The sequence below is a fragment of the Taudactylus pleione genome, unplaced genomic scaffold (assembly GCF_031769625.1).
Source record: "Taudactylus pleione unplaced genomic scaffold, aTauple2 ptg000317l, whole genome shotgun sequence".
NCBI lineage: Eukaryota > Metazoa > Chordata > Amphibia > Anura > Myobatrachidae > Taudactylus > Taudactylus pleione.
Genome location: NW_028284718.1, coordinates 4738642 through 4747968, shown reverse-complemented (window position 1 = coordinate 4747968; position 9327 = coordinate 4738642). Strand labels below are relative to the sequence as shown.

Genomic DNA, 9327 nt, shown 5'->3' with positions numbered 1-9327 from the left:
ATGGTTCCATTATCTTATTGAAGTCAATTTCCAGAGTGAATTTCAACTGAATATTGTTTTATCAAAACTCTCAAAATAGATTGGATTTACTTATTTGCACAATTGAATTTTGTTTTTTGTCAAACTGCTAAAATTATTTGTAAGTACTTATCTGAACATAGCATGTGACATGTCTTGGGTTTTATCCATCAGAAAAACTCTGCTGGGCATCATAAAACTTTGCACAGCAATTTCCAAGCAAGTATACTTAGAAAAATATTGACTATTAGGAAACATTTTATTTATGCTAATATTTCCTCCTTGTATACATTAGTGACTGCATTAAAAGAATACCATTTTCACATAAAAACAGTTAAGAAATCAAATAAACCACACTTATCTCAGTTGGCTAGTTGGTCTAGGGGTATGATTCTCGCTTTGGTTGCGAGAGGTCCAAGGTTCAAATCCCGGACGAGCCCTCTATTTCTTTTGTACGGTGCATCTCATGGTTTATATATATCTGATTTTCTCAATTGGCTAAGTCAATAGCATCAACTGAGTTTTGTTTTTGCCATACTCCCAATAGAATTTGTACATACTTATGAATCTTGCCTTCATCATTTTTCAATTGCCTTTCTTCTATTTATGCATGATTTACACATAGCTTTTGACAAGTCTTGGGTTTTATCGATCAGACAAGTCCAAACTCTGTAGCCATTTTTAAATCTTGTCACTGCACTTTCCAAATAAGCACACAAAGAAAACTATCAATAGAATCTCACGGAAACATTTTAGTTGTTCTAAAAATAAGAGCATACTTATTCAAATTTCAACTGTATTGTGGTATATTAGGAAAACTGCAGGTTCCCTACTGTCTAGATAGCTTTGAATGTTTTAAAAGAATAGTCTCATTTTGAAACACAAAAAGTTCAAAAATGAAATTGCAAGGTTTTCTTTTGCCTTTCTTCTGTGTCTGGAAGCATGATTTGTACATTGCATATGACAAGTCTTTAGCTTCGTCCATGAGAGAAGTCCAAACTCTGGAGGCACTCACAAATCTTGTCCCTGCACTTTTCCTGTATGCATACTTAGAAAACTATCTACTGGACCATAAGGAAATATTTTATTTATTCTACAAATTCATTTTTACATAAATGTATATGGTGTTTTTAAAAACAAAAAGCTATTTTCATTAAATCAATTGAAAAATCAAGAAAAAAATGTTCAGGTAGGTGGCTTGTTGGTCTAGGGGTAAGATTCTTGCTTAGAGTGTGAGAGGTCCCAGGTTCAAATCATGGATGAGCCCAAATTTTCAGATTCTCTGACATAGTTCCATTATCTTATTGAAGACAATTTCCTGAGTAAAATCTTCAAATGAATATTATTTTTTAAAAACTCACAAAATAGATTGGATTTACTTATTTGCACAATTGAATTTTGTTTTTTGTGAAACTGCTAAAATTATTTGTAATTACTTACCTGCACATAGCATGTGACATGTCTTGGGTTTTATCCATCAGAAAACTCTGCTGGGCATCATAAAACTTTGCACAGCAATTTCCAAGCAAGTATACTTAGAAAAATATTGACTATTAGGAAATATTTTATTTATGCTAATATTTCCACCTTGTATACATTAGTGACTGCTTTAAAATAATACAATTTTCACATAAAAACAGTTAAGAAATCAAATCAAACATGCTTACTTGATGACTCTATCATTCTCACTTTGGGTGCGAGAGGTCACGGGTTCAAATCCCGGACAAGCCCAAATTTTTAGATTCTTTGACATGGTTCCATTATCTTATTGAAGTCAATTTCCAGAGTGAATTTCAACTGAATATTGTTTTATCAAAACTCTCAAAATAGATTGGATTTACTTATTTGCACAATTGAATTTTGTTTTTTGTCAAACTGCTAAAATTATTTGTAAGTACTTATCTGAACATAGCATGTGACATGTCTTGGGTTTTATCCATCAGAAAAACTCTGCTGGGCATCATAAAACTTTGCACAGCAATTTCCAAGCAAGTATACTTAGAAAAATATTGACTATTAGGAAACATTTTATTTATGCTAATATTTCCTCCTTGTATACATTAGTGACTGCATTAAAAGAATACCATTTTCACATAAAAACAGTTAAGAAGTCAAATAAACCACACTTATCTCAGTTGGCTAGTTGGTCTAGGGGTATGATTCTCGCTTTGGTTGCGAGAGGTCCAAGGTTCAAATCCCGGACGAGCCCTCTATTTCTTTTGTACGGTGCATCTCATGGTTTATATATATCTGATTTTCTCAATTGGCTAAGTCAATAGCATCAACTGAGTTTTGTTTTTGCCATACTCCCAATAGAATTTGTACATACTTATGAATCTTGCCTTCATCATTTTTCAATTGCCTTTCTTCTATTTATGCATGATTTACACATAGCTTTTGACAAGTCTTGGGTTTTATCGATCAGACAAGTCCAAACTCTGTAGCCATTTTTAAATCTTGTCACTGCACTTTCCAAATAAGCACACAAAGAAAACTATCAATAGAATCTTACGGAAACATTTTAGTTGTTCTAAAAATAAGAGCATACTTATTCAAATTTCAACTGTATTGTGGAATATTAGGAAAACTGCAGGTTCCCTACTGTCTAGATAGCTTTGAATGTTTTAAAAGAATAGTCTCATTTTGAAACACAAAAAGTTCAAAAATGAAATTGCAAGGTTTTCTTTTGCCTTTCTTCTGTGTCTGGAAGCATGATTTGTACATTGCATATGACAAGTCTTTAGCTTTGTCCATGAGAGAAGTCCAAACTCTGTAGGCACTCACAAATCTTGTCTCTGCACTTTTCCTATATGCATACTTAGAAAACTATCTACTGGACCATAAGGAAATATTTTATTTATTCTACAAATTCATTTTTACATAAATGTATATGGTGTTTTTAAAAACAAAAAGCTATTTTCATTAAATCAATTGAAAAATCAATAGAAAAATGTTCAGGTAGGTGGCTTGTTGGTCTAGGGTTAAGATTCTCGCTTAGAGTGTGAGAGGTCCCAGGTTCAAATCATGGACGAGCCCAAATTTTCAGATTCTTTGACATAGTTCCATTATCTTATTGAATACAATTTCCTGAGTAAAATCTTCAAATGAATATTATTTTTTAAAAACTCTCAAAATAGATTGGATTTACTTATTTGCACAATTGAATTTTGTTTTTTGTCAAACTGCTAAAATTATTTGTAATTACTTACCTGCACATAGCATGTGACATGTCTTGGGTTTTATCCGTCAGAAAAACTCTGCTGGGCATCATAAAACTTTGCACAGCAATTTCCAAGCAACTATACTTAGAAAAATATTGACTATTAGGAAATATTTTATTTATGCTAATATTTCCACCTTGTATACATTAGTGACTGCTTTAAAATAATACAATTTTCACATAAAAACAGTTAAGAAATCAAATAAAACATGCTTACTTGATGACTCTATCATTCTCACTTTGGGTGCGAGAGGTCACGGGTTCAAATCCCGGACGAGCCCAAATTTTTAGATTCTTTGACATGGTTCCATTATCTTATTGAAGTCAATTTCCAGAGTGAATTTCAACTGAATATTGTTTTATCAAAACTCTCAAAATAGATTGGATTTACTTATTTGCACAATTGAATTTTGTTTTTTGTCAAACTGCTAAAATTATTTGTAAGTACTTATCTGAACATAGCATGTGACATGTCTTGGGTTTTATCCATCAGAAAAACTCTGCTGGGCATCATAAAACTTTGCACAGCAATTTCCAAGCAAGTATACTTAGAAAAATATTGACTATTAGGAAACATTTTATTTATGCTAATATTTCCTCCTTGTATACATTAGTGACTGCATTAAAAGAATACCATTTTCACATAAAAACAGTTAAGAAATCAAATAAACCACACTTATCTCAGTTGGCTAGTTGGTCTAGGGGTATGATTCTCGCTTTGGTTGCGAGAGGTCCAAGGTTCAAATCCCGGATGAGCCCTCTATTTCTTTTGTACGGTGCATCTCATGGTTTATATATATCTGATTTTCTCAATTGGCTAAGTCAATAGCATCAACTGAGTTTTGTTTTTGCCATACTCCCAATAGAATTTGTACATACTTATGAATCTTGCCTTCATCATTTTTCAATTGCCTTTCTTCTATTTATGCATGATTTACACATAGCTTTTGACAAGTCTTGGGTTTTATCGATCAGACAAGTCCAAACTCTGTAGCCATTTTTAAATCTTGTCACTGCACTTTCCAAATAAGCACACAAAGAAAACTATCAATAGAATCTCACGGAAACATTTTAGTTGTTCTAAAAATAAGAGCATACTTATTCAAATTTCAACTGTATTGTGGTATATTAGGAAAACTGCAGGTTCCCTACTGTCTAGATAGCTTTGAATGTTTTAAAAGAATAGTCTCATTTTGAAACACAAAAAGTTCAAAAATGAAATTGCAAGGTTTTCTTTTGCCTTTCTTCTGTGTCTGGAAGCATGATTTGTACATTGCATATGACAAGTCTTTAGCTTCGTCCATGAGAGAAGTCCAAACTCTGGAGGCACTCACAAATCTTGTCCCTGCACTTTTCCTGTATGCATACTTAGAAAACTATCTACTGGACCATAAGGAAATATTTTATTTATTCTACAAATTCATTTTTACATAAATGTATATGGTGTTTTTAAAAACAAAAAGCTATTTTCATTAAATCAATTGAAAAATCAAGAGAAAAATGTTCAGGTAGGTGGCTTGTTGGTCTAGGGGTAAGATTCTCGCTTAGAGTGTGAGAGGTCCCAGGTACAAATCATGGATGAGCCCAAATTTTCAGATTCTCTGACATAGTTCCATTATCTTATTGAAGACAATTTCCTGAGTAAAATCTTCAAATGAATATTATTTTTTAAAAACTCACAAAATAGATTGGATTTACTTATTTGCACAATTGAATTTTGTTTTTTGTCAAACTGCTAAAATTATTTGTAATTACTTACCTGCACATAGCATGTGACATGTCTTGGGTTTTATCCATCAGAAAACTCTGCTGGGCATCATAAAACTTTGCACAGCAATTTCCAAGCAAGTATACTTAGAAAAATATTGACTATTAGGAAATATTTTATTTATGCTAATATTTCCACCTTGTATACATTAGTGACTGCTTTAAAATAATACAATTTTCACATAAAAACAGTTAAGAAATCAAATCAAACATGCTTACTTGATGACTCTATCATTCTCACTTTGGGTGCGAGAGGTCACGGGTTCAAATCCCGGACAAGCCCAAATTTTTAGATTCTTTGACATGGTTCCATTATCTTATTGAAGTCAATTTCCAGAGTGAATTTCAACTGAATATTGTTTTATCAAAACTCTCAAAATAGATTGGATTTACTTATTTGCACAATTGAATTTTGTTTTTTGTCAAACTGCTAAAATTATTTGTAAGTACTTATCTGAACATAGCATGTGACATGTCTTGGGTTTTATCCATCAGAAAAACTCTGCTGGGCATCATAAAACTTTGCACAGCAATTTCCAAGCAAGTATACTTAAAAAAATATTGACTATTAGGAAACATTTTATTTATGATAATATTTCCTCCTTGTATACATTAGTGACTGCATTAAAAGAATACCATTTTCACATAAAAACAGTTAAGAAATCAAATAAACCACATTTATTTCAGTTGGCTAGTTGGTCTAGGGGTATGATTCTCGCTTTGGGTGCGAGAGGTCCAAGGTTCAAATCCCGGACGAGCCCTCTATTTCTTTTGTACGCTGCATCTCATGGTTTATATATATCTGATTTTCTCAATTGGCTAAGTCAATAGCATCAACTGAGTTTTGTTTTTGCCATACTCCCAATAGAATTTGTACATACTTATGAATCTTGCCTTCATCATTTTTCAATTGCCTTTCTTCTATTTATGCATGATTTACACATAGCTTTTGACAAGTCTTGGGTTTTATCGATCAGACAAGTCCAAACTCTGTAGCCATTTTTAAATCTTGTCACTTCACTTTCCAAATAAGCACACAAAGAAAACTATCAATAGAATCTTACGGAAACATTTTAGTTGTTCTAAAAATAAGAGCATACTTATTCAAATTTCAACTGTATTGTGGAATATTAGGAAAACTGCAGGTTCCCTACTGTCTAGATAGCTTTGAATGTTTTAAAAGAATAGTCTCATTTTGAAACACAAAAAGTTCAAAAATGAAATTGCAAGGTTTTCTTTTGCCTTTCTTCTGTGTCTGGAAGCATGATTTGTACATTGCATATGACAAGTCTTTAGCTTTGTCCATGAGAGAAGTCCAAACTCTGTAGGCACTCACAAATCTTGTCTCTGCACTTTTCCTATATGCATACTTAGAAAACTATCTACTGGACCATAAGGAAATATTTTATTTATTCTACAAATTCATTTTTACATAAATGTATATGGTGTTTTTAAAAACAAAAAGCTATTTTCATTAAATCAATTGAAAAATCAATAGAAAAATGTTCAGGTAGGTGGCTTGTTGGTCTAGGGTTAAGATTCTCGCTTAGAGTGTGAGAGGTCCCAGGTTCAAATCATGGACGAGCCCAAATTTTCAGATTCTTTGACATAGTTCCATTATCTTATTGAATACAATTTCCTGAGTAAAATCTTCAAATGAATATTATTTTTTAAAAACTCTCAAAATAGATTGGATTTACTTATTTGCACAATTGAATTTTGTTTTTTGTCAAACTGCTAAAATTATTTGTAATTACTTACCTGCACATAGCATGTGACATGTCTTGGGTTTTATCCATCAGAAAAACTCTGCTGGGCATCATAAAACTTTGCACAGCAATTTCCAAGCAAGTATACTTAGAAAAATATTGACTATTAGGAAATATTTTATTTATGCTAATATTTCCACCTTGTATACATTAGTGACTGCTTTAAAATAATACAATTTTCACATAAAAACAGTTAAGAAATCAAATAAAAAATGCTTACTTGATGACTCTATCATTCCCACTTTGGGTGCGAGAGGTCACGGGTTCAAATCCCGGACGAGCCCAAATTTTTAGATTCTTTGACATGGTTCCATTATCTTATTGAAGTCAATTTCCAGAGTGAATTTCAACTGAATATTGTTTTTGCAAAACTCTCAAAATAGATTGGATTTACTTATTTGCACAATTGAATTTTGTTTTTTGTCAAACTGCTAAAATTATTTGTAATTACTTTCCTGCACATAGCATGTGACATGTCTTGGGTTTTATCCATCAGAAAAACTCTGCTGGGCATCATAAAACTTTGCACAGCAATTTCCAAGCAAGTATACTTAGAAAAATATTGACTATTTGGAAATATTTTATTTATGCTAATATTTCCACCTTGTATATATTAGTGACTGCTTTAAAATAATAAAATTTTCACATTAAAACAGTTAAGAAATCAAATAAAACATGCTTACTTGATGACTCTATCATTCTCACTTTGGGTACGAGAGGTCACGGGTTCAAATCCCGGACGAGCCCAAATTTTTAGATTCTTTGACATGGTTCCATTATCTTATTGAAGTCAATTTCCAGAGTGAATTTCAACTGAATATTGTTTTTTCAAAACTCTCAAAATAGATTGGATTTACTTATTTGCACAATTGAATTTTGTTTTTTGTCAAACTGCTAAAATTATTTGTAAGTACTTATCTGAACATAGCATGTGACATGTCTTGGGTTTTATCCATCAGAAAAACTCTGCTGGGCATCATAAAACTTTGCACAGCAATTTCCAAGCAAGTATACTTAGAAAAATATTGATTATTAGGAAATATTTTATTTATGCTAATTTTTCCTCCTTGTATACATTAGTGACTGCTTTAAAAGAACACCATTTTCACATAAAATAGTTAAGAAATCAAATAAAACAGACTTGTTTCAGTTGGCTCGTTAGTCTAGGGGTATGATTCTCGCTTTGGGTGCGAGAGGTCCCGGGTTCAAATCCCGGACGAGCCCTCTATTTCTTTTTTACGGTGCTTCTCATGGTTTATATATATCTGATTTTCTCAATTGGCTAAGTTAATAGCATCAACTGAGTTTTGTTTTTGCCATACTCCCAATAGAATTTGTACATACTTATGAATCTTGCCTTCATCATTTTTCAATTGCCTTTCTTCTAGTTATGCATGATTTACACATAGCTTTTGACAAGTCTTGGGTTTTATCGATCAGATAAGTCCAAACTCTGTAGCCATTTTTAAATCTTGTCACTGCACTTTCCAAATAAGCACACAAAGAAAACTATCAATAGAATCTCACGGAAACATTTTAGTTGTTCTAAAAATAAGAGCATACTTATTCAAATTTCAACTGTATTGTGGTATATTAGGAAAACTGCAGGTTCCCTACTGTCTAGATAGCTTTGAATGTTTTAAAAGAATAGTCTCATTTTGAAACACAAAAAGTTCAAAAATGAAATTGCAAGGTTTTCTTTTGCCTTTCTTCTGTGTCTGGAAGCATGATTTGTACATTGCATATGACAAGTCTTTAGCTTCGTCCATGAGAGAAGTCCAAACTCTGGAGGCACTCACAAATCTTGTCCCTGCACTTTTCCTGTATGCATACTTAGAAAACTATCTACTGGACCATAAGGAAATATTTTATTTATTCTACAAATTCATTTTTACATAAATGTATATGGTGTTTTTAAAAACAAAAAGCTATTTTCATTAAATCAATTGAAAAATCAATAGAAAAATGTTCAGGTAGGTGGCTTGTTGGTCTAGGGTTAAGATTCTCGCTTAGGGTGTGAGGGGTCCCAGGTTCAAATCATGGATGAGCCCAAATTTTCAGATTCTTTGACAGCGTTCCATTATCTTATTGAAGTCAATTTCCTGAGTAAAATCTTCAATTGAATATTATTTTTTAAAAACTCACAAAATAGATTGGATATACTTATTTGCACAATTGAATTTTGTTTTTTGTCAAACTGCTAAAATTATTTGTAATTACTTACCTGCACATAGCATGTGACATGTCTTGGGTTTTATCCATCAGAAAAACTCTGCTGGGCATCATAAAACTTTGCACAGCAATTTCCAAGCAAGTATACTTAGAAAAATATTGACTATTATGAAATATTTTATTTATGCTAATATTTCTACCTTGTATACATTAGTGACTGCTTTAAAATAATACAATTTTCACATAAAAACAGTTAAGAAATCAAATAAAACATGCTTACTTGATGACTCTATCATTCTCACTTTGGGTGCGAGAGGTCACGGGTTCAAGTCCCGGACGAGCCCAAATTTTTAGATTCTTTGACATGGTTCCATTATCTTA

The 9327-nt window shown here is 32.1% G+C and overlaps 1 non-coding gene across 1 annotated transcript; it reads left to right on the top strand.

The window, feature by feature from the left end:
• The first annotated feature begins 7926 nt into the window (after positions 1-7926).
• Positions 7927-7998, top strand: TRNAP-UGG (transfer RNA proline (anticodon UGG)). Its single transcript has one exon. It is a non-coding gene; the product is annotated as a tRNA-Pro (tRNA).
• Positions 7999-9327: the final 1329 nt, after the last annotated feature.